Raw genomic sequence first — 27625 nt, 5'->3', positions numbered from 1 at the left:
ATTGTCTGGCTCCAGCTTCCAGCTATTGGATCTTATTTTTCTTTTCTCTTCTTGATTAAAAAGCTGGATATGCTTTCCCCATGAAAATACTTGTCCCTGTAATCAAGTCCCCTCTCAATCCTCTTTTTGATGAGCTAAGCAGATTGAGCTCTCTAAATCTCTCACTGCAGGGAATTTTCTCCCCTCTTCAAATCAATATTGTGGCTATTTTCTTGACTCTTCAGTTTTGCAAACTCTTTTTTCAGCTGTTGACACCAAAACTGGCCATAGCTTTCCAGCAGCATTCTCATGCACCCAGATAAAAACCCTGTGTCAAAGGACTAGTCCCACTAATCCTTCAGCCATAGCATCCTGTTGGGAAGTCATCTTCCTTTCTTTGTGCGCTGTGACCCCTCCATACCCTTTCACGGTAACTCTTCTCAAGGATACCCTCTTCCAGTGCATTGGTTAAGGCACAGACTGTTGGGAGGACAGGAGAAGAGGCAACATCTTGCCAGCTGATCAGTCTGCTCCATAAATTATTATTTATTATTAATATTATTATTTCCAGACTACTGATATTGCCTCATCCACAACTTTGGCAGCAGTCATTTAATTTTTGTGTCCAGATTATTGATAGAGATGTTAAACAGTTTCAGGACTAGTTCTCATTCTTGTGAAACTGCGCTAAACCCACGCATCTTTCAATGAATAATCCCCATGGACAAATACCTTTTCAGCTCTGTTAGTTAAATCTTAATCCATTAAACAAGACTGCTACTAATTCTACATCCTAACTTTGTTGGGTTTGTTTGTTTCTTTTTAACTGAGATTTCATGAGATGCCAAATCTAACACCTAGAAAACTCTGCCACAATGCTTAGTTACCTGTATCTATCAAACCCCTAACCCATCAGGAATGGGCTCCCTTTTCAGAAAGCCATGGTGACTGGCCTTAATTATCTCTCTATTCTTTAACTCTATATTAATTCAGTCCTCTATCAACTTATCCATTATTTTTCTGGGATTGGTGCCAAGCTCTCCAGACAATCATCCCCTACCTCTTCCCGCTTTCCCTCTTTGTACATGGGCTGCTCCTCTGGTATTGCCGCAGAACACCAAGATACACGGGATAATGGAGCCAAAAATACTTTGTCATCCTGGTATGATACATCACCCTGTCTTTTCCAAAAATACTAAAAAAGACTTTTTTCCAGTAGACATTTTATCCCTTGGATCAGTCTCGCCTCTCCCTCCCACCACCGTTTCTGTCCGCCCATCCCAGTTTATCTGTCGCACAGGTACAGAGATGCCAAATCCAGCCGCTGAGAACAGTACAGACCACAGAGGCTATCACCACAGCCTGCTCGTGAAAGCTGTTTCAGAGACTTCAGTGTTATGTTTTAGCTGTAAAATTTGATTTTTAGGAGAATTCAGCTTTGGCCTATCTATCTGATGCTAACTCAGTAAGGAGTTTTTTTCCAGGGATGCCTGTTTCATCACCCCACAGCATCCTTTCGAGTCCCTGTTCGAGAAGCACATTTAGCACCACGCGTTAATTGAACTTGCAAGCGCCAGCCCAGCGCTCGGTGATCCGAAGTGGACTGGACACCGTCTCCTTCACGAGGTGCGCTGCAAATTGCCAGATTAGCACTGCACAACCATAATGCGGTCAATTATATTTGGAATATAAACTGTCTTACATCATTTACCTGTAGTGAAGTTACAGTCCAATTACTGAAGTAATATCCCATTCAGGCAGAACAAAGAAAAAAAAGTATGCAAATGAGTGAATTTAAATTCACTTAATTTAAAGGTCTAAAATTTTTAAGGGCACATTCCCTTTCTGGGGAGATTTGGGGTTGGGGATTATAAAATACATAAAGCTGTAAATGGTTAAATGGATTGCCACTGCCTGAGCTTCAAAAGTTTGCATATGTTATTCTTTCCAGTGAGTGCATTATATAATTAACGCTGCAAATATACAGTGCTCCTGCCTATATCCTATCCTACGGAAGGATAAAAATTTGGTCTAACCACCACCTATTACAAGGAGCTTTGTGCACAGACATGCTTAGCATACATTTTGGAGGATGACAGTGGAAGAGGTTTGTATGGAGAATGCTGCTTATCTGCTGAATACAAAGATTATTCCAATATTTTTTTTGTGATACACATGATAAGATTTGTGAATAGCCCTTGATGTTTGTTGCCTGTTGGGTTTTCAGTGGTTTTTTTTAAATAAACACCGAGGCATATTTCTTATGCACCAAAGATGAAATTTTCATCTTGCTATGCAGTTGGAATTATGTGAGGTTTCACTGCACGATGCTGTCTGACGGGGGAACGGCTGACAGTGAAAATCTGCTGTACTGGCAGGATAATTAGGTACGATGCTCCGAAAGGTAGGATCCTGCACACGTGGAAATAAATGGGAGAAACTTCCTATTCTTTAGGGGCTGCATAACCAGACCAGCTGTATTACTTTCTGGTGCCACCACACTCACTGCACTTTAATAAAGCTTTGTGCCATAATACAGCTCAAACAGCTCTCAATTTTCAGCAGTTCCCTGGGACGTAACATGAAGCTGAAAAGGCAAGTCCGAGTGTTTCCCAGCAGGTAGGCACCGTCTGGGCAGGTATTAGCTGAAAAGCACCTGCCAGCAGGGTGGGCAAAATCACCGGTTGAGTGCTGCAGAGACACAAACAGCAGGGATGCTGCAATTCAATACGATAATGAGAGAGAATAAAAATCCCAGATTTAGGCGAAAACCCAAGACGAACCGCGTACAGTCAACAACAGAAAGGTGCATTTGTCATGCAGGTAGCAAACGCTGAGCAATTACTGTGGATTTCAGTGGTAACCCTGTAAATTTAATGAAGTAGGTATGCCTTAGCTTTGTACAGCTGGGACAGTCCTTTAATCACTGTTACTCTATAGCTTACAGTACATCTGTAATTTGTATGACTCAGAAAACAGGAATATTCATTACTGTTTCCTTGTTATTTGTTTCCAGTCAAAATATGAGACAAGAATATGCCACTTGATATGAGACACCATTATAAAGCTCCTAATATGCCTGTTTGCGGCGAGCCCGAGCGCGCAGCCTGTTACAGCGTGCTTACTGATGGACACGGCGAGCCCGTGCGGACATCGGACACGATTCTCCAGAAGCCCAGATGGCATAAGTCAGTGTAATTCAATCATCCTCAGCTGAACCACAGTAATTTGTATCAGTCAAGGACCTGAGCCATTATGCCTATTTCTCAAACTGGTTAGGTTGTAAATTAGATTTTCATCACTCTTGGGACAAAAACCTGACTCTGCTGAGGTCAGTGGGAGTTTGACCATCTATTTCAGTGGCGCCATGACTTCACCAGTGGGTTTCATGTGCAGTATTAATCCTGAAAGTCACCACAGTGTACCGGGTTTATTACTTTCCTAAAAATATATTAAAATCTTCCATTAGTACTTGCAGATGCTAGTAGTTGACTTCTGTGTTATTTTCTTCTGCTCAAATGTAAAAGGAATATTTATCTCAAAGGATTTTGGATTTTAATTACCAAAATAGCCACAGTTTTGATCAATGCTTCAGCAGAACTCATACAAAGTAAGCACTGAATACAGTTTATTCAGCTGTAAAACTGTCTCATGACCAAGAAGGTCAGATGGGACCTTCTCTGACTCATATCAGGTCAAAATAGAAATCCTCTAAAAATCTATTCCCTGCAATGAAATTTTACTAGAACAAAGTCATTGGTAGAGTAATATAAAAGAATAACCTATGAAAAATAAAGCACAGAGCCCTTATCCAGTAAAATACCTGAGCAGTAGCCCCAATTTTAGTTAATAAGTTCACTGAAATCAGCAAACATATTGTGGTTTGGAGTATTTTGCCTATGAAGAAGTAAAACCAACAAAATTAGGCAAACAGGCATGGGTGCAAGCACACACACAGACCTGTATCAACCAACACAAACCGCCCCAGTACCGCAGGGGGAAGGGTTTTAGTGGTGTGACAGACAGACCACGCTGGGCTATGAAATCACTCTTGGGGGAAAAAAAAAAAATTTAGATACTTCAAAACCTACAGATGAGCTTTTATTATGAACAATTCTCTGATTTCAGTAAACTGCAAAAAAAAAAAAAGGTGTATTCTGTGAGTATGTCTAAAATAAAAAAAAAGCCATTGAGTTAATCACTACTGTTAGCTGAAAGCATTGTTATGGTATTTTCTAACAGAAAAAATCTGCCCCGGAATAATAATTTTACTTTTCCTATAAGCAGAGCAATCTTTCATCAAGACTAATTTTATTTCCAGCACCGGGGATACAGCAATGGCACCAGCCATTTTTTACTGAAACATTGTTCCAGGTTTCCATCGGTTTTAATACTGTAATACACACGACATAACTGAACGATGCATTTTTCAAATAGACTTTAAAGCTGTGGGAATACACCCCTTAAAGGCAGTCCTCTCTTCCTTTCAAGTGCCATACAAGCACAGCAGGCAGCATTCAAAGCCACCTCTTCTGTGTCAGCCAGTGGGAAAGGCTGACAGGGAATTGGTTGTGTCACACTCGAAAAGTCACCAAAGGAGAGACAGACTGAAAGGTGGATGGGCCCAATTCTGCGATTTATTTTTCCCTACTCCTCTTAGGAGATTACTGCCTAACCGATTAATTTCAGCCGGGAGGCTGTCCTGAATAACGACTGCCAACCTTTCACAGTTGTCTCTAGGGTCTCCCAAAAAAATGGAGAAACTTGAAATGAGATTTTTAAAAGCACTAAAGTCATCTGACTAAGCTATATGGAAGGGTAGGAGGACTTTGGCTCGCTGAAATGTTTAGATTCACTTCTTTGGAACTGGTGTCCTGTGCTTTCACTACTTGGCTTGTTTATAGTTAAACCTTCTATTCACGAGGGCACTGAGACTTCCCAGCCACTACAGACCCCCATCACATGGGTTCATCCCACCTTTAAAGTTACAGCCCTGCCCACCTCTAGAAAAAGACCAGCAGCCACAAGCACGTATGAATGCACAACCCATGTGCTGCCTTCCACCCTCCTGCGAGGAGGAGGAGGCAGCGGCGGCAGCGAGTGCAGCAGGAGCATCGCCAGGCAGGCGAGAGCAGCATAGGTGGGGTCCAGGCTGAAGACCAAGAGCATTCGCAGAGCGATGCGAAGTTCTACCGGTGCACATCTCGCTGCTGCGCTGGGGCAGCCCAGGGGAAAACAAAGTCCACGGCAGGTACACCAGGTTCACCTCTCCCCACCTCCTTGATTGCAAACGTGGGGAGGATGAAACGGGGACGCTACGAGAACCACAGCGAAAGCGGTTGTTTGGAGGTTACGTGTCGGGAGCTCGGCGTGGGGCTGTCCCCACGGCAGCTCAGCCTGGCTGACAGACCGGCGATTACAGCCACAGCCAGACCAGGACCCATCTGTTGAAATAACCTGGAAAGCTGCACTCTTACAGAAACAGCCCTGCCCAGGCTCGACCACTGGCTCCTTCTCCCCCAGCTGCTCAGGCCTGGATCCAGACATCTCTGTTTCTTCTACGCAGGAGAACAGGAGCAAAGATGAGGATGAATCCAAGCAGACTCATCCCTGTCCTCCCCAGTCTCCCCTTCACCCTCCCTAACCCGAGTCAGATCCCCACCACACCTCTAATTTAATTCCAATCTTGTTGCTGACTCAGCAAAAAAGGAGAAAAACACCTGAAAAGTGAAATTGGCAATTGTCTTGATAAATGGAGAAGGGAGAGGGCTAGCGAGGGTCAAAAGAAATTATGAAGACTTAAAAGCCCTAATGAAGAAAGCAACGTAAATCTTGTCCTTCTTAAACGGAGCAGGATCTGCACCCGGAGGTCACACTCAAAACAACTAACACTAGTTCAGCTGTAACAATAAACACTAATTTTAATAACAAACTGTTTTCCATCTGCATTTTGTGGAGTTTTGTACATTCAAGTGTAATGAAGGAAGAAGGAAACATCTGCTAGGGAACGCTGCACCCTCGGAAAAATAACACATCGCAACGGCCATCACAGCTCCACACTGTGCGTTTCATACGGGGTGCTTGGACGTGCTGGAAGGATAAACCCGAGACACCAAGTATTACCGTGTACCTTCACCTATTTATAATGCAGAGGCAATCACTACAATGGCAAGCACTAATCAGCATTTGGGTATGCAAATGCACTTACAGAAATCAACACATAAAACAGATACAAGAAGAGTAGCTGTGAAAAAAAAAACCAAACACAACAACCTTGAGTTTTGGGCATTGACTTTGTTACACAGAAACAACAGCAAAATAAAAAACACAACAAAATCAATCTCACATGTACCTAAATCTTTACCTAAGTCTGCCTAAGCCTAGAAAGGCAATTACAAGTACACAGATTATAACACTATAATATAACACTATAATATAACCACTATAATATAACACTATAATAACCTTAGCCTAGGAATATTGACAATGAGTTGAGATTTGGTTCACCGTGGTCCAAATATGGCAGCAGTTATTATGGGCACTGCTACAACATCCCCTTCTAGTCCAATACGCCCGTAAATCATGTAATACCCAAGCTCTTTGTCTAGGAAAGAAGAGAAATACCTGGATTCCTTCTTCTCACCAAAGGAGAGGAAGAAATCTTCCAGAACGCCAACTACTATCTAAGTAAAATAAATGCCATGACAGCCTGCAGTTCTCCTAGCCCTAGTATGCTTTTTCTTAGTTACAATTCTAGAAGGAAAAGGATATGCCTATATTAGCAAGTAGCAGAGCTCAAAAGGACGTAGGTAAGCAGAGCGAAACGGTGCTGGGAACCCCAAATCCACCCACACACATTGCAAAGGCTTCGCTTCACCTCTAGTCAGGAGGCCACGGATGACAAGCCCATTAGCAGCTGAAGCGCACAAAGTAAACTCCTGAAACAGATACTCCAGCTGAGGTTCTTCCGAAATGAATCCAGTTTGTGCGGTCTCTCCATAACGCAAACCAAAGCACAGTAAGCTGGGATGGGACGACTGCAAGATTCCCTTCCAAGGTGCACTCCAGAGCTAAGATGCCAGCATACATGGACCCAAGGGTAACAATAAAGAGTTCATGGACATAAAAATGTAATTCAGCATGTATGACTGTATGCGGGATGCCACAACCCAGTTAAAGCCACTATTGGTACTTTGGGTATACATAACCACGACAACATTCATCTTCCTTCTGCTCTTTGAACTAAATCTGTTATTTCCTTACACAAAATAGATCTGTTAAGAAACCAGTGTCTTCCGCGAGGACAACCTCGCAGAGATCTCCAGCCATATGGGCTATAGGACGGGCCAGACTGCCCCGACGTAATTTGGAGACCGATCAAACCGCACGTTCCGTGTTGCATTTCATTTACTCATAATGGAGCATGGGGTAACACCACAAGACCTTGCAGGATCTCACGTCTCGAGACAGCATGAGGGGAACTCTTCAAACAGCATTTGGTAGATGACTGTCTTTGTTAAGACTTACTTGTCCCACTAATGATTTTGGGTTTTGAACAGAAGTCTAACCAAGAAAGGACAACTGAAACTTGTTATAAAACATTGAGCACATCACCACCAGGATATGGTTTACAAGTAAGATTCCTGCTCTTTTTTTCATACCCGTGCTGCTCCCCAGACTCTGTACTGAGGCATCAATTTTAATTATACATAATCTAAGGTTGTTATAAGGTGGGCTTTGTGCTAGCAAAAAAAAAAAAAAAAAAAAAAAAAAAATCTTTAACAAAACAGAATTTCTACTTTACTGGACAAATATACCAAAAGAAATTGTGGCATCTCGGTGGGTTGCTAAGCAACCAAGAGCTCCAGTGTCACTTGTTTGTGATCAATTCAAGTCATTCATCAGGCTCTGAAGCACCAGCTCAGGAATTCCAACAAATCTGCGCCTTGGGAAAGCCACGGGGACTTCCTGCCACACAATAACACTTTCTTTCCTCCAAGATAAACTTTGTAGATGTTCTTTTGATCTGTGTGATATGTTAATTCATTATTCTTAACATACTGCTAATGGGAAAAGCTATAATTAACTAACTACAGCATTGTAACGCATGCAAGATAAACTGAACTAATTAGTAGTGTTTAAAGTGGTCCCTGTCCTCTCCCACTGGGGAAAGGAGCGGATCCTTCCTTATCACAGAAGCAACTGTCCGCAACATCTTTTTATGCAATGTATAGCTACCTTTTTTTCATTTTTCCTTCCAAACGTAAGTGATAAAGTGCATTTTTATTAGCAAACAAGATGGCTACAATCCAAGCCAGTCGAGGTACACATACCTGTTGTGAATAATGTACACTTTCACTTAAATGAAGGCTTATCTGCTGGGTTTCTTGGGATAAAGAAGTGGACTGTTACATTTTCATTCAATAAGTTTAATTACTGAAGTAACACGTACTAAATGTCCATAATAATTACATTCACTCACACTGAGAGTGAGTTAAATGTAATCAAAGTGTACATAGCTGAAGTACAGTCTCTTTATTTCAGCTTCATATTCAGAGTTCATTTTACCCCTATTTCGATAAAAATCAATAATAAATTTCAAGAGTTTAGAGAATGAACTGGTTTAAAAGCTGTGTGTTGCATATGACAAAACTACAACTCTTGGATTGCAGGCAGGTTTGTTTTGGTTCTTTTACTAAAGATATTTAATGATACTTTCATGTATATTGTGCAATATTCCTGAAGGAACTCCGTTACCTCCTGCAAACCTTGGTATCTTATCTTTTGCATCTTATTTTAATGTAACATAGTCTGGTCTTGTAGTTCTTCTGTCAGCCACACTCCACTGACAGCAGACGCTCGGCCTAAGTAAGCACCACAGAAACTGGCTAACAAGAATTTTCTAATTTTTTAATAACCCATTGGGAGAGGTGGTTTTTGGTTTGGGTTTTGGGTTTTTTGGTTTGGTTTTTTTTTGAAGGACAAAGAAAATTCATTACTTTTAAGCAACAGAAAAGCCTTAACACAGTAGTCGTGCACTCCAATACTTCACGTCAGTGAAAGCCAAGCAGAGGATCACGGGAAGCAATGGGCAAGGGATCATGTGCACAGCTCCGGCAAGGCAATGTCACACGTGTGTTCACAAATGGGCAGAAATTACGTATTCATTTCAAGGTGCAGGTTTTTCCCCCATCTCCTTTCCTCAGACCTGTAACTAAGCTCATAACATTAATTACTTATTGCTTGCGGAATGGTATTCGGGAGAGCTACACCACACGTATTTAACTCAGTCACATCAAATGAGCCCCTGACAATCAAACACAAATACACAAACACCTGTCAAGTCTCTGGTGAAATTTTCCAAAACATGTTTCAAGCAAAACTATTCCTAGGTAGCGCTGAGAACGAATTTGCTTGCTTTATATCTGTTGAGTTACGGTTGAATACCTGTAGGTTATCCAACATATCATAGCTTAGCTCCTTTCTACCCAAAAATAAGAAGCAAAGTAACCTTAGCCATAGAAGCGATAGATGGAAAGTCTATTTACATTGACTGTGTCCGACTATTAGGAAACAGAATCTCCTTGCATTATGAAAACCTAAACCTAGCTGAGACCACCGATGCTCTGATCGTGCAACACAAATTAGTAACACAGCACACGGCACTGAGGTTTAAAGAATCTTACAGCTCTCCTGGAGCGCAACAAAATCACATCACCTCCCCGGAAAAACACTGGGGACATTTGTAATTATTTAGGTATCGCAGGAAAAAAAAGATAAAATACTCTCCGAAATCGTTAGGAAGGGAAGAAGAAACAAGCGTTTGCCACAGATGCATGACATCCGGGCTTGCAAACTTGAACCCACCTAAAAACCATGAGACCGAGCGCGCCGTCCCCCAGCCAAGACCACTGCGACCATGCCTTTGCCTCCCCGGACCCCCCTCCGCGCCCGGCCGCCCTCACCCGCAGCCCACCGCCCCCCCCCTCCCCGGGCTCCGCACCCCCCTGCAAACTTTCCCCGGGCAGCGGCTCCTCCGCCCGCCGCGCCGGGACCCGCTCCCGAGCACGGGGGAGCCCGAGCCGCGCCGGGGGCAGCCCGGACCCCCCGGCGGGCGGAGGGCGGGGGGGGGGGGGGCGGCCGGACCCTGCGCCCCGGGGACCCCAGGGGAGCCCCCGGGCTTGCCCCGGCGCTGCGCCCCGAGCCGCGGGCACCTGCTCGCCCCTTGGCGTGGCTGAGCCCAGCTCAGTTTCCTCATTGCTTTGCAGGGCGAAGCCCGGCGCTGGCGGTGCGGGACCAGGTGCGGTACAGGGAGAAGGAAAAAGAGATTTAAACAAAATAAAAAAAAATAAAATTAATTAAAGAGGCTTTTGGTAGAAAGGCAGGGCGAGCGGAGGCGGCGGCCGGAGTAGCCCCGCGGCTGGGCACCCGCGGCCCCAGCGCCCTGCACCACCCGGCAGCCCCGAAGGGGGACCGGGACCGGCCCCCCCCGGCGTTACCTTGAGCCCGGCGCGGGCAGAGCCGGCAGCTCGCAGGGGGCGGCGAGGAGGCAGCGGCAGCGTCTCCGCAGCCCCGTCCCGGCTCTCCAAATTAATCGCTCCACCCCCAAAAGAGGGGGGAAAAAAAAAAAGCGGGGGGGCGGCAAAAAAAACCCCAACCACCCCAAACCCAGCCCCGCTACACACCCACGAGAAGGAAGAGGGGTCCTTCCGTGACTGGCATCACTATCTCCTCCGGCAGAGCTTGCAGGGAGCCATGGCAACGAGCCCCCGCACCTCCCCAAACCACTGCCCGCCTCCCCCGGGGGGCCGAGCCGCCCCCGGCCCCGGCCCTGCCCCGGCCCCGCTCGGCGGCTCCCACCTGCCGGATCCGACGCCCCCTCGGCGAGAGCCGGGAGCCAGCGGCGCCTCCGCCCCGCCGCGCTTCTCCGGGAGGCACCTGGGGGTGGCGGGGAGGGAGCGAGGGAGGGAGGGAGGGGAGCCCCGGCCCGGCCCGCCCGCACCTCCCCTGCCCGCCTCCCGCCCGGGGGGGCCGCGCCGCCGCCTCCCGCCTGGCGACGGGAGCGGCCCAGCACGCCGGGGCAGGGGAGCCCGGGCACGGCGGGGCGGCAGGTGCGGGGAGGGGGGGCACGCCGGGCAGCCGGCCAGCCGAGAGCCCAAGCAGGGGAGAGGATCAAGAAACGGCCGAACTGGGGGGAACTTCCCACCGGCAAGACCCTCTGCAGCTCTCACTTCGCCCTGATGGCGGGGGCCTCCAAAATCTGGTCAAGGAGGGAACGGGCACCGCCAGGGACCCGACCGATCCCCCCGCCCCCATTTTACCCGTCTCTCGGGGTGCAGAAGCGTCATTTCTATTCAGAGGAAAGGATGAGGAATCAGAAAACCTCAGATGGGGATGGTCCTCCCCACCCCGTCCGCCCCTGCGCTCTCCCTTGCTAACAACCCCTGCGCTCGTTGCAACATCTAATGTTTTTTATATGCAAACCTTTGAAAATCTTTCTTCTCATTTTTTGCAAATGCCCCTCTTCTCAATTTTTGCTGCGTGTGCTCTACAGCGCACGCGACCACAGAAACAGATCGGGTTCGTGTGCGCGCTTGAACAGCTGGACTTTCTGCCTGTATGGTTTACTTCTGTAACCCCTTTGTGGAAGGGGCTAAATTTTTAAGTGATTGGTGAAGACAGTCGTCACAAATCTGCCAGTCATTTTCTTAAGCACTCCATCCAGAGACACTGTGTGGAGGTGGTGAAGGTCAGACATAATCATTTTCATGAGGACTCGGACTTCTCAGACAGTTTTCAGTCTCACTGCTGACCTTTGGGTGTTTTTCTTTTCTCTGAGCTTTGTCTAATGCAATGAACAATAATCATAAAGAAACATTCATGGACATTAAACCATAAAACCACCCTACCGAATCACAGTTAGCACTCGTGGGGATTATTATCATTTGGGTTAAAGATTTTTCGGACAGTAGCAATCAGAATTTGTTGATGTACTGGCCAACTCGTGTTGTTCATCTCCAGCAGTTTTAGGTAGGTGAGCTTACTTTTTGGACAGGAAGTAAATAATTAAATTTAAGGAAAGGTATTATAAACTAAAGACAGTAGTAAAAGAAAAAGATCTGAAAGCTAGTAGGGAAAAGGGTGAAATAATTTAACATACTTGTTCCGTGTTAAGAAAGCAAATGCAAAACTCTGTTAAAGCAATGCTATGCTTGATATTTTAGTCATGCAAAGTCAGGCAATTCATAGATATAATTTTCATATTAAACTACGTTTAAGTCAACTTGCGCCGATATAAATGCCAAACTTCTAACCAAATGCATGGAGAAAAGCTTCTCTTACGTAAGGAAAGTGTGCTGTGGTTGCTTAGAAAGCTCTGACGCTGGGCAGTCGGATCTCTGTGCCGCGGAGGCACAGCCCAGAGCACACGTGAGGAAACGGGAGTTCTCCCTTTGAACCCCGCTCTCATAGCCAAATCCTGAATTGATTTACTGTTTCATCCAAAGACAGTAAAATGCTATATTTACAGCACATTGCTTTCCAAAGCAACCAACAGCTAAGCAACAGGGCTGTGCCCCCGTGCAGCGGAAACCTCTGAAAATAAATGGAAAAGGAGACAGCTGTAGCGGAACGTCTCGACCATGTCAGGGCTGCCAACGTATTGAAAAGCCATTTGACCCAGCATAAACATGGCCATCGGAGATCGAGTCAAAATGCAGAGATGACTGGAGATTTACTGAAGCGTTGGCAAAAACTGAAGACGCCAAGTGTGGGAAGCTGTGTCCCGCTCATCTGGGAGCAGAGATGACAGAGCTGGCCGGAGAGCCGGGGAGAGCCAGGGAGAGCTGGCATTGCCCCTCCTGCCATTGCCAAGAGGATGAAAACCGGGGCAACTCTTACCCGCTTCTGGCCAATACTACCCTCCTCCCGGGATGCCTCAGCAGTACCAGGAGTTTCCAGGTTGATTTCTGCAGGGCTCTGACATAAAGAAGAGAGACAACTATTTAATTACCTCCAGTGACTGCTTGAGGCAGGACTGCTGCCAAAGTCAACTTCCTAGGCTGCCCATACCTACGTTGCCGCATCCACCACCCAGATACTCTGTGCCACAAACAGAAAGAAGCTGGGCTTGCAAAATGCAGCGACCGCTTAGACTTTCATTTCCCTGCCTACCTGGCCCAACTTTTAGATCCTCTCTGGCAACATGATTTCCCAAGGATCTTCTCGCATTTTCAGGTTTTGGCCTGTAATATGGAAACCATTAAATTATTTTAATTTTTCGACACAGAATCATGCAGACAGTTTTCCTTCCATTAGGAAGTCAGCTGATGGAAAAGTCAAAGTACATCAGCTTACCAAAAACTGCTCCAGACGTCCAAAATAAAATGTGTTCACGTTCATAATAAGACATGGCACTAATCACATCTATTTCCGAGGCTGGGGTTTGCCTTAAGTAAAGTGTAAATAGACATAATCCATTGTGCTTCAGATTTCACTGGGTAATGAAACAGGGCAAATGTCATAGCACTTAAGTCTGCACAGAACAAAAATAAAGACAGAGAAGCACAGTTCGGTCCTCTCCGTGTCGCCACAGAACTGCTCTTTATTTTGGGATTTCCTGCTGAAAATCAAGGAGCCTTTTCATCAAACCAGCTACTTGATGGGAGAATGAGAGCGCAACACTGCTAGAAACACTGGAAAATGTCATTAAATCTCTCTAGGCTGGTGCTGATCACATATTTAAAATACACATTAAACATATTCAGAACATTTACCTCAGGCATTGTCTAAAGAAATCAGAAGGAATAGAGGGTGTGTTTGTGCCTATTGCAACTTTAACTTGTTACCCGATTCACTGAATGTACTCCCTCAAGAAACACCTAGCATTTTAAAATCAGTTCCAGAGTCTGATGGGAGGCTCAGAAGATTTCCAATCTTATTCTAAATGCCATTTAAGATACATGAAATACTCAGGACAAAAGAACAGATTGGCCAGATTTCCTTTAGAGAAAATTCATTTTGCTTGTAATTGCCAGCACATATCCCACCACCACAGCTCGTTAATAAAGATGATGTAATTTTTTGAATAGGTAGATATGCAAAAATGTGAATGTACTTGCATATCAAGAGCCACAATTTGATATTGTTTTTTTAAAAAAAGGATAAGTTTCTGGGAATCTGTTTTGGTCCTGGACAAATTAAATGGTTAAAATAATTGACATCATGACAAGTAGCATTTTTTCCATGTCAAAATTTGTTTTGGAAATTATGTCCTGCTGCAACATTTCACAGTATTTTCATTAACTTCGGAATTTTTAGAATATTTAAATTATACCATCTGAGATGTATATTGAGAAACACAAAGCTGCATTAGAAACTTTCAACTCGCAGGGAAAGATTTTAACTGTAAAGGGAAAAACGTAGATGAGATAGAGGGTGATGCGTGTCCCACTAGTGGTTTATTGAACATGTATCTGAGTATACATCATCAATGCTTAGCTTTGAAATGTTGAAAGTTAGATGGGTCTCGACCAGAGCAGAGAAGCCACAGACGTACTAGAAAATGCTCACCTTTTCCTTCATAATGAGAATACAGGAAAACTCCACGTGATCAAAGGACAGAAAATTTAAAATGAATTAGTGAACTACCACTTTTCGCAGTTCGAATCAATCCCAGGAATTTAGGCTTTGAAGAACCTGGAGTGAAATGCTGGGATTTTTTTTCTTAATGTAGTTTTTTAAAGGCTGGATAATTATATGACTGCTAATAACATTTGTAACTATGCAAGCTAAGATAATAACAATGGTAATCGAATCTCATGCTTCAGGGCATAAATTGATTGCTTGAAGGGGCTATGGAGGTTTTTCTTTTTTTCCCACTGCTGAGTACATGATTTCACAACTGACTAAGTGCATTACAAGGGGAGTGTTTGCTACTGTAGCTAGACAATTGATCTAATCCGTAGTAACAAATACGACACCAAAACACAGTGAGCTGCCTATCTGCTTTGCAAACGCTAATAGCTTTAGGGTCAAATTCAGTGAAATATTTGGTTCTTATTTTCCAGTTAGTTTCCTACATTTCTTTTGAAAGAAAGAAGTAAGGTCTAGATTTAAAAAACCAAAAGCCAAACAATCCCACAAAACTTCGGAGCAAGAATCTCAGAATGAATCTTAAAGACCCGAGTTAGGCAAGTGGGTTCCTCCATGGTTAGGTTCAGATCCAAAGATTTGGATGAAAACCAACCAATTCATAGAGTATCAAGTCACCATGCAGGCTGACCCATACATCTCCTTTGGCCAGCTTGTAAGAACTTGCATATGTTTCCATCAAAAAAGAGGCCGTGGTCTCTTTTCTTTGGAAAACAGGCACAGCAAGAGATGAGAGAGCTCAGCCTGGACATGGGGATTTAGGTTTAATTCCCAGCTGTACCCGAAAGGTCCACACAAGTTTGCACTCCGCTCCAGGACAGATAGAAATTGAGCTCTGTAAAACGTATTTCATCAAGCAGAAATTAATTAAAGATTCACTGGACCCAACTTGGAGCAAAACTGCGCCTCACCTTTGTTAGGGCATTTGTGGAAGGAAGGCTTGAGCTCCAGTGATGCCAAAACAGACTATTCATGCTTTTTCCTTCAAGCATTCACTAACGATCCTAGAACTTGTCCAGAAAGCTTCTTTCTGAATGAAAATATAATATAATATAGTATAATATAATATAATATAACTTTGTAATTTGTCATATTTGATGTCATTGCTTGTTAAGTGAGACTTTCATCATTCCAGGTTTTAGGTTTGGGTTGGTTTGGTTTTGGGGGTTTTTCTTGCACTGGGCAGTAGTGACATTCCCAGATACAACACTTCAAAGCAGAACTCTGTAGCACAGGTTTCAAGTTCATACATGGATTGAAAGTACAGATCTGCCACGTCAGGTCTAGTTGGCCACTCCACCAGACACCTTCTACTTTGGTAGCCTGCCCAGTTGTCTAGTTGGCGTGTACCAGTTTCCGGGATGAAGCTACAAAACTGTAAGTCAAACAGAAAGGCTCTGCCTGAATGGCAGACCAACGCATGACCGGTCATCCACCACACAACGAGACAAGTTCATTTATAAAGAAAAGCAAGTACTATACTCACAAAAAATGCTATCTGGAAATGTATCTTTGGTCTCTGCGCAGAACTGGCATGAAGCCCAGAAAGAGCAAGCCAAGATATTTAGAGAAATGGAATCGTGACTCACGTCAGGACAATGGCATTGATCTCATTCATTTGTGGAAGAGATTAAAGAGGCCTAGGAATAAAGATTTCCTCTTTCCTGAAGAATAACTGCTAGTCACTGGACAAAACATCAGCAACAAGGTCCCCATGGTTGTTCTTATTCTTGCCTAGTGTGGAGGTGGGATATGTAGAACGAAGCCTTTGCCTGGATAACGCATGAACACAGTCATAGTGTATTCAGTGATGTAGACGAGACCTATCGCTCACCAACTACTGAATAAAATGCTTTCTTTTTGCTTTCCATCAAGGTCAACTGGCATCATTTGCACAAAATGTCTACTGCCAAAACCCTATATTGATATAACACAACCTGATTATCTCTACTCCCCTATACAAAAATAAAAACAAGTATTTTGAAGAAACGGTTTGTGCACATTTTTCCACTGAGAGTCAAACACATTTGGGTTATAACAACAGGTAACATTTACAGAATTATTGTAGCTACCCTTGAAACCGACCAGTCACAGTTATGAATGTAAACAGCTAGTTCAGAATTACCAGGGACCCCCCTCCCAAGTTCTGCAGACACGTGAACAAGATGATTACAGAGGGATTCATTTGGTTTTCGTGAGAAAAGAAGAAACGACACTGATCTCCTAAGACAGGGACAAACAGTGGTCTTGGCTAATGCTATCATTTGTATTCTTCCATTTTTTATGTCCATATAGTGAACTGATTTTATTGAAATAACCTACATTAAAGTCCAAATCAAAAACAAAACACTAGACGGGTTGTTGCTGAACCATTTGGTGCTCCCTGCGTTCCTTTACCAACTTAATCTGACTGGTGGGTTGCAGGGTGTTCAATAGGTCACCTGCATCAGCAATTTCGGGCCAAACAATTTGCTTCTAAATACTACATGGTACGATACACATTTTCCAATTACATTTCAGACTGCTTTTAAATTCTACCAGACAGACAAAGTTATATGAAGAATAGAAGGTTTAGGAAACAACAGCATACAAATAACTGTATATTAAAACAATTTTTTTTTGCACAGTCAAGCTATCAGCAGTTATACAAAATTATTAATGCAAGCAGGGAAGCAATAGCTTGATCACCAACAAAAGATTTATTTTTAAAATATTGGCAATTCTCATGTAACACAGTACATAAATGATTTATCCCTCTTCAATGTCCTTCAGACAAGACATTCAAGGAAAAAAAAATTGGTACTGTGAATATCAGATACAATAATTGGGAAAACAGTCTGTAAAAACAAGCATACTTCTCTTACCCTTCAACCTTATATATATATATATTATATTTAATGTGTGTATATAAATATATATATAAAAATTGATGTTATGGAGACCCAGGAAATTTTATTAAAAATAAGCACCACTCAGTAAATACTGGAAATACTGTTGCTAGGCCAAGGTGATGAGTATGAGTCAAAAATTACATTCTCACAAGAATGAAACTAAGGACCCCCTTTAAAGTCTGGGGATTACAAAAATGGTCAGAATTATACTTGTCAGGTATGATAGTACACCCTAATAATTTTAGTAGACTGTGCAGGCAATACTTAGCATTTTTTTTTTCAGTATCTAAATTAAAAGGATAAATACTTCCAAAACTTTCAAATCAAAGCTAACAGTAAATGCAGGTCCGTGGTGCAGGGTAACCTTAACCATTTGATGAGCTGGCTGTCAGCAAGCAGAACACTTTTTCAGAACAGCCAGTAAATGCAATGCGGTGGAGCAAGGAACAAGGAATGCAAGTCACAGAATTAGGACCCCTATGGAGAACCTATACTCTGAGTGGGACATAAGTCTGAGAGGGATTTCCGAACCGTCGGTTGAACCTTACCTGTTAGGAGGGCTACAAAAGCTATAGCGGTATAAGCAGAGGATATTAAGTAGATATAGAGATTCTCTGTTGCTTTTCTATTTTGTGCTGGTGTGTATTTTGGAATTAAAGTGTCTAGCTCTGCCATCTGCAGCTCAGGATGGATAGCAAACTACTTGTTAGGATTCAGAAAGGAGTCAGGCAAACAACTGCAGCATTGGAAAGTACATCTTACAGTGAGCAACGAGAATTCATCAAGTAGCATGTGAAGAGGTGATTAGATCCCTGTCTGTGGTACCAGAGGGAATAGGTTTTTCGTAATGGAGGGCTCCTCTATCCAGCTGGCAAAGTATAACAAGATCTAATGACTGGCAGATGAGAAAATTGTTTATTAATTTTTTTTCTAAACAGCGAGTTTAATTAACCCTTTGGCAAAATTTTCCTAGTTGTGGTAAATTATTCATGATGGGCCGTTATAACACCAAGACTACATATTTATCTTAAAAATACTTTTTAGCTCAAGAAAAAAGATCGAATCGGGAATGTATAATATAAGAAATGCACATTAGTTGATCACAAAGGTTGTACTCCAGCCCTTGCTGATGCCCAACTAACCGCAAGGTCCAGGCCAGCAGGACCCTGGAAAGAACCAAGGACGTGCTGCTGCAAAGATGACCTCAAAAGTACCCCATTAATCCAAGTCCTGTCAGCAAAAAGAAACTCTTTTTGAGACCTGTCTAGCTGTGAAGTGGCTGCAGCTGTAGCAGACTACGCAGGCTTACCCTGCTCTGTCATCCTCCTATTCCCGTCTGCATAGTCCAGCTCTGGGATGGAGCAGAAAAAAATCCTCAGTTACAACAGCTACATCTTGCTGGAAGACGTGAAAAAGTTTCTCAAAGAGGTAATATGCTCCCTCAGAAATCAACAGCAAAAACAGGTATATGTCATCTTAAACATGCATACTAGTTTGGCTAGATGTTAAATCCAACACTGAGGGGAAACAATACCAGAGAAAAACTGCTGTCAAATTCACCTGTATTTAGATTCATGCGGGTGTGCTATGTTACATACCGATTTAATGGTATAGGATTATCATGAAGTTCAAGCTGAGCTGACTTCCAGCTCCTTGAAGTTAATATAGCTGTGACATTCTCCATCAGCTGAAAATATATATCCTATATACTTTTCTAAATATATCTATCATCTCTAACAGCTCCCAAATCTCAACTTCATTGAAACTGCTTTCTCAGTCCTTCTGCCATCTGCTTTTTTGCTAGGCTCATATGTGTTTCTCTGGCAGTGACTCTGTAGAACATACTAAAGCAGTGAAAAGCACAACGGAAAGTATATTTTTAAAGTGTCTTGCCTCATTTGGGAGTTAAATGCACTTATATCACAAATGCATAATGATTAAAAAAATAGCGGAAGCCAATACATCCACATTTGGGTATAAATTTCTCTGCAAAGTATTCAGTGACTGCTGACAAAACCAACCTCTTACAAGGTCCGTGAGCACAGCCTAGCATATATTCCACACTTGAAGAGTCGCACACATCCCTTATACAACCACCGAAGAAAGAAATCCCCATGCCAACATTCAAACTCTGGACAGGAATGCAAGTCAGACATCATTTTGCCACGATGACAGTAATCACCAATGTACAAAAGGAACTTTTCTGAAAAGAATTGTTTCTAGAAAGCTATATTCAATCCTCTGTCCAAGTTGTGAACACCCAAACTGCTTATATTTCTCTTACCTTTGCCAGAATGAGTATCCTTCCCCAGTGCCGTCCATGATGCACTGAAATACATTAAAAGGCTTAAACACTTCCTTGATAGAGGGAGCAGGAAAGGAGAAGAGGTTACCATTTTCTTTCAAACTATTAATAAAACAAAAAACTGTTTCAAATTTTACTTCTTTCTACGTGACTACATCTCATTCCAACCTATATAGTTATTTTCTGGATTCATTGATTGATTTATCCCCTAATTTGTAGAAGGGACTGTATTTTCTCTTCTTGCAATAGTCAGTAGATACAATCTTACGTGAAAATGGATGATTCTGTTCTCCACCCGTATTGCCAAGAGATTGGACTGACTGAAAATAAAGAGAGGGATGTTAAATAATGCAACTGCAGCAAAAGTAAAGCCAAAAAAACCTAACACAAACCATTAAAAAAAGGGAAATCCTTATAAAAGAACCTGTCTATCCAAGGCAGGAGTAAGCAGGGATGGAAAGACAAAAGAAGACTTCAAAATAGGCATGACTTCCTCTGATCTGAGTTTTTGCACTCACAAAAGTTTTAATACTACATGAAGATGCATTTCTTCAGGCACAGCGGTGGAAATAGAATGGGGCCCTTAGGTGGAAAATTAGAATATAAAGGCTATCAACTGCCAATTAATCTTGTGAGGTCAATGGGAAACAGCCAGAATTGCTGTTTCCAGATGGGTGAAAGGGCGCCTTGGAACTTAATTTATCCTGTTACCAATGCACTCTGGCAGATCTCCGAGCCCATGCTCTCAAAAAAGGAACTGAAAGACCAATGAGTGGGCAAGATTTGGGACCTTATCTGTCAGCTTCTTATAGTGCCTAGGCTGGAGATGTAAATTCACCCACTAAGTGGATAGATGGGACGCGTTGCCGTGCAGTCCTTACCTGGCAATTCAGAATGGGCTGCAATGGGTGTCATCACGAGTCCAAAGGTGATGCATTGATTGTGCGTATTGCATACAGCCCAGGAGATGCACAAGAGAATGATTTGCTGTTTAATATTATTTGGCTGCTAATTTAAATACTGGTAGTGTTGGTTAAAAATCTCTAAAAGGTTGAAAATCTCTAAAATGTTAAAAAACTAGTCACATTTTAGATTGGGTTATATCTTTAAAGAGGAGACAGTATTGACTTACCATAAACAGTTGAGCACTTTTAATGTTTGATGTTGAAATGTAAAATGGGCTAGCAAGTTATGTTTGTCAAGAGCAGCTGAGAGATACTCAGATTAAAAAAAAAATCACATCTTCACATAAAAAAATCACTGAAATCTTCAGAGCAGTGGCTGAAGGTGTGAATGCTGTCACTGGTTCATGCACATTTGTGCTTCACTGGGAAAACAGCAGTGTTATTGTATATTGTGTTACTGTGCGTTTTGACTCACGTTTTCTCATCAAAAGACGCTATTTGAACTTAAGTTACTGAGCAAGCTGCGGTATATTTACGGCCGTGGATCTCCAGAGAGAGTTTTGAATACTGTGACGAGCCCTGTGCTGACAAAGCCTCTTTTAAACCACAGCTGATACAGATGTGGCCACAGACCACTCAGCCAAGGCTGATTTTAAATACTTCTGTAACAAAGTCAAGTATACCAGATAACCCCTGTGGGCATCTATTATGGTTACTAATGTATTAATTGACTAATGTAGTTAAAAAAGGGAATAGACTTAAACACAAAATGCTGTTAAAATATGTTGTGATGTGTATTAGCTCATTACAAATGGCATGAATATAATACTGATAACAGACAATGGTATAGAAGAAAGAACGTTTTCCCTATGGTATAGGTTCATGGCAAGTATTCAGCCTTCAGGATACACAGTTAATCTTTATCCCAAGCCTAAGTTGCCATTCACGGCAAGGGAAACTTTACTTTTGTGTTTCCCAGAAAACGCTGCTTTTGGTCCGCCAAAGAAGATAGGGTTATTAGGTAGAAATGCGAGAGGCCATAGATTTCCACCGGCTCTGTAGGCTGACAAAAGTATTTCTCAGCTGGAAAGCATGCAAGTCAGTGTGACAAGTTGTGCAAGGCAATGGAGAAATTCATGTTGCCAGTTCAGCGTGCAAACCACCAAAAGGCAAGGGAAAGTAAAATATGGCTTAAACTGTGATGAAGAGGATAAGGAAGGCTTATGGGTGTTTACACTGATGAGGTTAGTGCCTTGGACTGTGACCCAAAGAGTGGATAAGATGGATTGCTCTGACGGTGCTGTCTCTATCTCCTGTAGGAATGACAATGAATAATGGGGCTTTAATTGGCAGCCACCTTTTCACCTGTACTGTATAAGTGCTCTCACTTGTGCCTGCTGGAGTTATGGATCCCAAAAAGGGCAAAGACAAGCTGGAATTAATAAAAAAAAAGATGACAGAGTAAGAGAAGAGCATGTTTTGACTGCTGGTATAAATCAGGAGTAATGCCAACGAGCAATGGAGTGATACCTCTGTGAAACGGGAGCAAGTGTGATCAGAATGAGACCCCCTTCTCATTAAGCGAACAAGTCACTTCTGAATTAGGACAGAAACACAATACTGCCTTAAATTAAAGCTGCTTGAGAAAAAACTTTTGCCATCCAATTTGCACAGGATTGGTTTTGCTCACAGAATAATTTACCATTTTTTCTATTGCAGTAATGACTACGAGTTCAGTGTTATATTAGGCTGTGTGCACACTCCTGAGATAACATTCAAAAGGATAGAAATCAGACAAAGAATGGCACAAACAAGGACAATGTAATGGGGAATTTTGGCAATCGGGCCATATGCTTCATAGACTGATGCTCTTCTTGCATTTTTTTTTTTAATAACATGAAGTTGTTTCATCCTTTCATACTGTAACATTATAATGGCTGTTTCGGGCTATTTTCCCTGATGAAGGGGAACTCAGGGGACAGCAGGGGAAGGGCTCTTTTGAAGTGAAAAAAAAATGAAGAGGTTAAAAAATGAAGAGGAGTATGGAGAGAAAAAGGGTAAAACAGGAGTGGATGATAAGTGAACGCCGGCGGAGACACTGCCTGGGCCAACATCATGCTGTCCCCCTGTACCCAAGCGGGGCTGGGGGTAGGGACAGGCCCCAGGACAGCCTCAAGGTGAGATGGCGGGTCAGGCCTGGGGCATCCAGAAGGTCCAGTGAGGACCAGCAGGAGATGGGATCAGGGACAAGACTGGACAAGGCTACCCAGAGGGTGACTCAGGTCCATCCTCAGGATACCCACAGCACAGGTCCATGGCTCACCGTCAGTGAGGCGGGTCCACGGGAGATGGAGCGGAGCACAACCACACCGGTGCCATGTCCCAGACACCGCCTGGGTGCCCGGGGCTGAGCTTAAATGCAGCTCCTGGGTCCTTAGGGAGGAGGTGTGTGAGTGGAGGTCCTGGTGAGCCTGCTCAGGGCAATTAAGTCTATTAGTGCCCTCAGGAGACAGGGTGAAAGAGGCTGCACAGCAAAAGGATAATGGATAAAAATTAACTGACTGATAGAGCTGAAAGGCATTAGCCTCTTGTGTGATGGTGTGGATCTGCAAGGCAGAGCTGAGTTTCTCATTTCAGTTCAGACGATGACAGAATTTAGGTTTCACTGATGAGAGCTGGGGGGGGTGTCTGTTTTTTTCTCTTCAGAGGACATTTCAGCCTGGGGAAGAAGGGAAGTCTCTGGGGTCTCCCCTGAGCCTAAGGGAAGCTGTGGGGTTCAGGAGGCCTGATGGACCTCCAGAGGCCACGCCAACCAGCCTTGCATGCAGCTACAGACTACTTCTCAGGTTTTTTTCTCTTCTGTTGTTATGGAAACAGCCTGTCGAAGGGCTGCTGAGGTTCTGAATCCTGGATGTGCAATGAGGGAAGGTAGATAGGGGATCGCTATGTGTAGTTTCAAAGCTGAATAAAGATGTGGATATTATTTTACATATGTATTGAATAAACACAGATAGTCAAAGCCCTAATGTGGAGGCATTTCTAGGATGGCAATCTTCATAAGAAAGCCAGCTGGAGTGAATTTCTGTAACCACCTGTAGGCACGTACAGCATCACTGTGCTGAATGCCAAAGGCTTTGCCTAAGGAGACACCTGATTATACCCAGAGACAATTGTACGTGGAGCAAATTTCATGAAGAGATTCCTTACGTTTCTCCAGTTAATTTCAAAGCTGTATCCAACCTGAAGTTCCAGAAGCAAAGACCTGAAGATATAAAACCATGCCAGGATAACAGTGGTGATTCGGAGATAGAAGGAGGTCTGACACCTGAGATAATTCACAACTCTTGATGCTCTAAGGTTGGAGATAATAATTCCAAGTGTGTTACTTTGTCTGGGATAACATGCATCATCCAAGCCACTGCCTCCAATTCCTTGCTTGGCAAACCAGACTGTTTTTTTGGACCTACAGTCCTTTGTATAGTCAATCTGATGCTCTCAGCCTGTAAGCCAAGATAGTTTTCTCCGAGAGACTCAATTACTTCCTTCAAGAATGAACTTGCAAGAGGCAGCTGTTAGATGTGTGCATTTGTGTGAACGCCAGGGGAATGTGTCTGATTGCAAAAAGGTCAAAAGAGATGACTAGTCCCTCCGTGGGCTTTCTATCCCACCTTCTCTGCAGGCCATCAATGGAAGAAAGCTCCTTTCTACTTCTCCCCCAAGCATGCTTGGTTCACTCGCTGTTCCCTCTCTATTTATTCAGCTGCACAATATGCCTAAGACTATTCAAAGTCTGTAAATCAGACAGCAGTATTTAAGCACAGAACAAAACCATCACAAGCCAATTCACACAGTCTCCACAGGATGAAAGAGGAAAGACAAATTCTCCAACACTGTTTCACTAATGAACCTCACACCTTTGTAGTAAAAGTGAGAGTGTCTGCAGTTCACTCTTTCTCCCAATTATATCTTCAGCTCTTTGCTAAAGCTGCTAATCAATGTACCAGATAATGTCAACTCTGAATGTCATTCTGTATATGAATATTTGTCCATTCAGTATTGCCTGTAGAAAAATTTAACTCACACAGGGCGCTGCAAGATCTCGTAGATAGAAAACCCCAGTCTTTTCAAGTTAGACCGTGAGGTATCCCTGAACCTGGGAACAAAGGAATACGTCCAGAAGAGAAAAACAGTTGCATTGTAGGAAACGTCCTCCCATGCACTTCCAGTCTTGGGGCATACTGGAATAGAGTCAGGGCTTCTGGTGCCCTCTCCTGGTGCCATAGCATCATGATCTCCTCCATAACAGTGGAGCCACCAATATGGTCTACTGGTAGTAGACTGACACTAGATGCTGGTATTTATTTACCAGTGTCTATGATAATCTCCAAATTCAACTCAGCAAACCTCATGCACTGTGAGAGAAGGAATTTGAGCAAAGACATGAGATGCTTCACCATGCCAGGGCTGTCCAGGCAAATGAACGCTAGTGCAGTGACACACAGGTGTATCATTCGCTTTTGGAAGTACCATAGCTGTATGTTCAGGTCCATGAAATGATCCCAGATTTTTAGCTAACATAAACTCTTTTGATCTGAAGCTGGTTTCTTCAAGGCTAGCTTTGCACTGCTCTCACTGCCTGATGTAGGTAAAACCAAAACCCTTTCCTACTCGTAGGTCTTGTGGAAGAGACTGCTTGTGTAAAGAGTCTCACAAACAGGAGACACAGGCTTGCAGTCTGGGCTACTGTCATTGGGGGGGCTTCCCAAATAAATCAACCCACACACGTTAGACCTTTTTAGTGTAGATATCAGTGACAGAGGGGTCTTGTGGGCACAAAAGAAAACGTAGAGAAGACCTTTCCTTCACAAGAATTGGGGGCTGCCAACTTCTTCTGTCCTTACCTACAGGATACACACGTTTTTTTCCTCAGGCAGCATTCTCATTCCTGAGAAGATACAAAGATTTACTGTGATCAGCTAAGAACATTACTATAACTAGTACGCAGCAGCTTGGAGGAAAGATTATCATGCAGGAACAAGATTGCACTAATTGGAGAAATCGGTGTTTCAGCTGCTGCTGTTTTGGAGTACTGGAATGAATTAAAACGAGGAAGCTGACATTAAATAGGTATTGAGAAAAAGTACCAAAGACTGGGAAAGCAGAGCTGTGCGCAAGATGAGGAGGTGTTTTGTTAATGTGCGGTGTTTTATAATTTTCATACCCATTTGTTTCACTGAATGCACAAAGTGACCCGAGCCTTTCTACAGCGTGTCTGTAGGACATAGAAGAAACGTCCCGCTGTCAATGTGCAGCAGATACCAGGGGACATGCAACCACTCGGCAGGTCAGCGAGATGCCTGGAAGGGAGTAGAGTCTCATCCCCTCCCCACGGCTCATGCTGCCTCCTCAAGTCTTCCTCTCACACACTCACCCTTCAGTTTCCTTGAGGAAGTCTCTTCAACATGAGCACGTATCATGTATTTACTGTTTTTTTCTGCTTCAGGGCAGTACCTCACTATCCAACACATACAGGCTCATGCACACCAGTCAGTAGATGCAACGACAGTCTCTAGTTTACAGCTGCACCAACAAAAGCTATTTGAATGCGGAAAAGAAAGAAATTGTCAAAGGAGGAAGACAAGATGATACAGGGCATTATTCCCTTCCACAGGGCTCTACAAGGCTGTGAATACTAGGTAGTATCTTCTAACAAATATATATTTTTTTGCCTTTATTAATCACACTTAAGCCAAATTGGATACACAGGGTAGTGTTGCATGTAAACCCCTTTTTCTATTTAGAGTAAATTCAGTGTGAGCATTTTCCAGAAAATACTGATAAAATAAAAATGTCCTCAGGGAACCATACAACATTTCTTCAGCTGCTCATTACATAGCTTGCTCTAACAGTTCATCATACTGAATTTCGTATCCCAGGTGCTGATGAGGACAGAAACATTTTACCAAGAAACAACTGTTTTGAAAAATTTCTGGGCACTGATTTTATCAGTGTACAACATTTGGGAGACTTAGTGAGGTAAAGGCAGACCTAGATCCAAGTAGGTCAAAAGGTGTTACATGAATATATTCAGCGGATAAATCGTTAATTGGGATGGGGAGGTGCTGTACTCGGGCATTCTTGCTTATAATCTTTCATTTACATAGTGGAATAGTCTTCAAAATAGGGATTATTATAATGTCTGAATGCCTAATTGAAAGAAGGTGCTGCAGTTAACTCAGGAACCACCTAATTTCAAACCCTTTTATCATCCCTAAATGTGAATCCAGATTTAAACATGGAGGAAAAATACATGGTGTATTCAGGAACAAACAAAGGTATTGTCTGACATAAGGAGCTTATGTAAATGTGGAATGGCAGAGCTCCTTTTACAGTAAACCTTTCAAATACCTCCATAAATCATGAAGAACAAAAAAAGTCTTTCTTTTAAGGAGGTTTGCAATGGGATTTCACCTGTCCAGGACTGATGAGGGACAGCACTGTTCAGGGAAAAAAGGAGCTTTGCTGGCATCTTCCTAAGCAGTAAATTGCAATTAAATATCATTTTTTGTGTGCATGTGCTTGTATGAGAAGGCTTCCGTTATGTATCCACTGACAATTTGCTAATTTTAAAACAGAGGTAACGTCATGCAGGGATGGATGCACCTGCAGGAGTGTGTTACATCCTTTCAGTCCCTCTTTACAAGCCAGTAGATTTATTTTTGCTTTTAAAGGCACAGAGCCTATTAAAAAAAATAAAAAAAAAATAAAAATTAAAAGGTGCCTGTACTACAGTGGCTTGGAAAGACATTGGATGTGATCCAGTGGATAAAATGCAGGATCAGAGACCCTGGACGTTTCCATTCTACTCAGTGCAGTCACTGTCCTGCCATATA

The 27625-nt window shown here is 43.1% G+C and overlaps 1 protein-coding gene across 13 annotated transcripts in view; it reads right to left on the bottom strand.

The window, feature by feature from the left end:
- CHL1 (cell adhesion molecule L1 like) overlaps nucleotides 1–10910 on the bottom strand; it is a 150846-nt gene extending 139936 nt beyond the window's left edge. For 7 of the 13 annotated variants that reach the window (XR_012996040.1, XM_076346664.1, XM_076346677.1 and 4 more), the window contains exon 1: nucleotides 10840–10910. The gene's annotated coding sequence lies outside the window, so the exon portion shown is untranslated. Of the gene's footprint in view, nucleotides 1–10193; nucleotides 10212–10478; nucleotides 10568–10664; nucleotides 10735–10839 lie in introns of those variants that run through there. The other 6 variants (XM_076346666.1, XM_076346671.1, XM_076346665.1 and 3 more) reach the window with 4 other exon arrangements.
- Nucleotides 10911–27625: the final 16715 nt, after the last annotated feature.

This window comes from Aptenodytes patagonicus, chromosome 8 (genome assembly GCF_965638725.1).
Source record: "Aptenodytes patagonicus chromosome 8, bAptPat1.pri.cur, whole genome shotgun sequence".
In the NCBI taxonomy this organism is placed as follows: Eukaryota; Metazoa; Chordata; class Aves; order Sphenisciformes; family Spheniscidae; genus Aptenodytes; species Aptenodytes patagonicus.
Note: the sequence above shows the minus strand (reverse complement) of the source record. Positions and strands in the feature narration are given on the sequence as shown.